We start from the raw sequence: 5,125 nt of genomic DNA on the forward strand, positions 1-5,125 counted from the left end.
GAGCAGGGCACTGGACAGGCAAGGTTTGAGGTTAAGAAATTCTGGAAAGTTAACCGGGGGTCATTTGGGGGCAATGGGGGTGGGTCATGATTGGATGAAGGATTGAACTGAGTTAGGCAGGGTTCAACATTGGTCTCTGGTTGAGTCTCATTGGTAGGGTTGGTGGCGAAAAAGTGTTACCACTGTAGGGACCGGGAGAAGGTCTTTAACAAGTCCTGCATGATTAAATTCAGGAGTGGGGTAAAAGGTGAGGTTTTTGGAAGGGACTGATATTTCTGTGGGGGCTCAGGCTTCTGGAGGAAAGGTTCATGACTGTGCAAGGGTCTGTTTAGGTTCTGGACTGTCTGTGGTGGTGGGAGGGAGTTTTGGAGGGTGGGGTAAGTGTAGTAGCTCTGTGAGACAGGGTTTGTCAGCTATGAGGGGACGTGGTGGAGTTTTGGAGGTTGTTGTAGAGGTGGTGGACAGTTGTACTCCAAGGTGGGAGCAGGAAGTGAGGAGGGTAGAGAACTTTTTGAGGTGGCGTTGTGCATGTTGCTCTAGTTCCTGGAGGGCAAGAGTTTCAATGTGTGTTATGGAATTGGGATTGAATAGCAGGAGAATTCTGCAGTTGAAGAGAAGGTACTGCAAGGAAGTTTGGGCTTGGTTGATGTGGTTTTGCAGGACTAAGTTGGTGAGGACTAGGGACTGGCGGATTCTGAACAGATGGAGGTTATTGTGGAAGGAGGCACGGCATCCGGCGATGGGTAATTAGATGGTAGGGCACTTTGGGGGAATTCCATGAGCCAAGAAACAATGCAGGAACAGTATGTGGGACTGGGTTCTGGCTAGGGATAAGGAAACTTTTCTGTATTGATGCAGAGAGCAAAGATCCATGGTGGTGTAAAAAATGCGAAAAATTATGCATCTGCAGTGATGAGAGGTCCCTCTCTAAATATACCGAAGATCTCACTGAAGCCTTCACAATCCGTAATTATCCTCCCAAGCTTGTACAAAAACAAATCTTCTGTGCCTTATCTTTCCAGTCTCCCCTCAAAGTCTCATTGTCTGGCCACAAGGAGCATTCCCCTCATAACTCAGTACTACACAGGACTGAAGCAACTGAAAAGCATTCTCTGCCAGGGTTTTGACTACCTCTTGTCATGCCCTGAAATGAGAAATTCCCTGCCCACTATTCTTCCCATCCCTCCCACAGCAGTATTTCGCCGTCCATCGAAACTACACAATATAATCGTCCATCCCTACACAACCCCTGCTCCTAACCCCTTACCTCATGTCTCATACCCCTGTAATAGACCTAGAGGCAAGACCTGTCCCATAGATCCTCCAACCACCACCTACTCCAGTCCGGTCACAAACATCACCTATCCCATCAAAGGCAGGTCTACCTGTGAAACCAGTCATGTGACCTACAAGCTAAGCTGCTACCATTGTGCTGCATTCTATGTGTGCATGACAACCAAAAATCTGTCTGTCTACATGAATGACCACTGACTGTCCAACATAAATTCAGAGGGAGTTGTTAGTAGATTTTGGGAGTGGAGGAAAGTCCCAGACAGACTGCAGCACAATGAAGGATTTCTGCAAGACTGTCAGAAACAGTACATTGATGTGGGAGCAGACATAGAGACATTTGCCACTGATATTGAATGCATGTTGCTGTTTTACATTTATAGAGAGTTGATTGTAGCACTGGGAGACAATTGTGAAAATTATGTAAGATTTTTGGAAAGGGTGGAACATTTACATTGACATGATGGTGGAAAGAGGAATGCACAGCCAAGATGAGACGGCGGCAGTGCAGCGCATATGATGGATGCCCAGTTGTGGCAGGTGGTCAAACTCGTGCAACATCAGGCCCATTAGGCAGGGTGATGGTGGTTCTGGTGGGGAGTCCCAACTGAGTAGGGTGGGTGGGGGCTTCAGCACGATAGTAGCCATTGTGAGGTGGCAGAATGTGGCGTAGTCACCACGACAGTAATGTATTGGTACTGAATCGGCCTGAGGCAATGATTTCTGAGGTCTCAACATTTATGTTAAATCTAAAAGAAGAGTTGAGGAAGTGTGGAATGGCGATGTCATATTTGATATTGGTAGCCTGAGGCTTCAGGGGCACACGGATATGTGGGACTTAGCAGCCACTCCAGTCAGGTCTTCCAGTGACCCTGGTCCTGGAAGCACCATGACCAACATTGAGAAGTGAAAGCAGGAAGTTCATGCGGTGAATGACTTAAGTGCAGCACTGGATGAATCTCTCGATAGCATTTCCAGACACCATGAAATCTTCCACAAGATACAAACAGATGATCCCCTCAGCACTGTAAGGTTATTCAGCAAACATGAGCAAAATCAAAAAGGCAACGAACGCACACTTAGTAGGTAAATACGCAATATGTTGGCTATGAAAAAGAACTTGGAAAAAGATATGGTTTCAAATGCTTCCAAGGAACCCTACTTGGAACTTGATAAAAAGGAGCACTAAAAAGCACCGAAGTGCCTGCTGAGGAAGGTGATAAGACCTACAGATTTGCATTCAACAGGAAATCTGAACATGAACTGCCTTTCAGGTTTGAAGGAAGGAAGGAAGGCAGGATGATTGGTGTTTAATGTCTCATCAACAACTAGGTCATTAGAGATGGAACAGAGGCTTGGACTGTTTCAAGGAACAATCACAACGTTTACCTGGAACAATGTAGGGAAATAACGGAAAACTTGAATCTGGATGGTCAGATATTTATTTGATCTACTGTCCTCTCAAATGCAAATCCACTGTGCTAACCATTACTCCACCTTGCTTGGTATTTGCTGCATTTCTTTTAATGTACATGAAGAGTGGTGCTTGTGTCAAAACATTCACTGATTTAATACAGGTACTATAGAGTAAGAGAATGTAAAAAAGTTTTCCATAGCCACAATCGCATAAATTTCTGTCCTTTTTTTCTGTAACATAGTGCACCTACATGGAATACATCTCCAATCACAATTTGTGAAGTAATAACTGAGAAAACAGTTTTTTGTTTGACATTATAAGAAATAGTAATGGAAACTATATATTTACATACTACCTTCAAAGGTTTTTGTTACAAAACATGTCCATAGTGAGTTAGAACCTCATATCATGTACCATATTAGTGAATCAAATATAGTACATTATACAAAGGTTTGTCAGAAATAAAACATTTGCACATGTGTTTACACTTTCTTGACATATTCCTTTCATTGATGATCCACCTTAGATGAGGTAAATGGTACAGTTGGTAGGCAGTGTTGACAAAATGAGTACAGCATACTACAGCCATTAGGTAGCTCTTCCAAAGATATCATAAAATCAGAGCTTAAGTTTCCTCTTTTCGCATTTAAAACTACATAGCTTTGTGAGTGGTCTTTAAATATTGCAACAATTACAAAATTGTACCATATCTGTACACAAAACTTTTTTTTACATTCACATCACAGCTTGCAAACATTCTTATTACTATATGTATGATAGAAATACTAACAAAGAGATAGAGGGGCTGGCCAGTACTTACCTCAGCTCAGTACAGCCGATAGATTCACAAAACAGAACAGAAAATTTACATTCCTAGCTTTCGGAACTTCGTTCCTTCATCAGGGGGGAGAGAGGGGAAAAAAAGGGAAGAAGGGAAAGTGGATTCAGTTATTCACAACCCAGGTTATGAAGCAACAGGGAAAGGTAAACAGGGAGGGAAGCAAGGATGGAGACATGGTTGCTACCCTCGTTGTTTACCTTTCCCTGTTGCTTCGTAACCTGGGTTGTGAGTAACTGAATCCACTTTCCCTTCTTCCCTTTTTTCCCCTCTCTCCTCCCTGATGAAGGAACAAAGTTCTGAAAGCTAGGAATGTAAATTTTCTGTTCTGTTTTGTGAATCTATCGGCTGTATTGAGCTGAGGTAAGTACTGGCCAGCCCCTCTATCTCTTTGTTAGTATTTGTTTCACATCTTAATATGAGATTTTCCATTAATCATTTATATGTATGATAGGTAAGTTTTGCTTTTTACTCTGCTTCTGTTTTTTTCTGCGTTGTTGGGGCACGTGCATGCAGAGAATAAAAAAACTGCACCACACAAGATGCCTGAAGCATGACGCCTAGCAAGCCACCAAACATGATCGGCATCACAAAAAAAGAGGAGAGGAGCATTTATGGCTCAAATGTGATAGGGGCACAGGCAGCTGGATATTGTAGCATACATGCCCAAAAGGGAAGGACAGGTGGGGTGAGTGAAGCGTACAGTTCAAATTACAGTGTTTAGAGAATACTTACACACAACATAATTTTAGGAATAATAAAGTATAGAAGCATTGGGGAGGGGGGGGGGGGCAGGGAGGAGGAACAGACAGATGGACGGACTGGTTACATGGACTCCGGACAACACAGTGGAACCTGCAACGCATAGATTCAGTAGATACTGTCAATCTACAAAATATGTATAAGCCTTCCATTATAGACTATTAAAGCATTGGGGTATAATTATTTGCAATAGAAATATATAGTAGCATAGAATGTATATTTTATATAGTGACACTGGTGAAACTAAAGAGAAGTGAAATTCAACATGACAAGTATAAGTCTATCTTTTCCTTAGACAGATCTGAACTCATAAGAAATTGCTGTAGATAGGTACAAGTAATATTCCATTGTGATGGGCTGTGGGTATGTAGGTATGAACTAAGTTGTATCTCATCATAGAAAAATATATGATATGCATATCAGAGTAACTGCCACATAAGTAGGAGTATGTGACCTACAATAAAAACTTGGAACACATAATATTCATATAATGTAGGTGGTGACGGGGCTGCTTTTTATAGTTATAACATACAGAAGCAAAAATTTATGGATAAAGGTCTCAAAATGACACTATATTTGCAAGAAACTGTCATTTTGAAAACATCTGGAGGTGGGTACAAAAGATAATTAGAATGTGTGATCAGTACCAGAAAATGTGGGTAGCTTCTGAACCTATTCAAGGCCTCAGACAGAGCATACAAGTGGGGATAGTCGGTTGCCGCAGATCTGTCTGGACTAATGGAGGTATCTAGAGACTGACATGTACATTTCCATTGCACTGGATGTTTTCTCCAAAAATGTGTGTTTCTAACTAATCA

This window comes from Schistocerca nitens, chromosome 4 (genome assembly GCF_023898315.1).
Source record: "Schistocerca nitens isolate TAMUIC-IGC-003100 chromosome 4, iqSchNite1.1, whole genome shotgun sequence".
In the NCBI taxonomy this organism is placed as follows: domain Eukaryota; kingdom Metazoa; phylum Arthropoda; class Insecta; order Orthoptera; family Acrididae; genus Schistocerca; species Schistocerca nitens.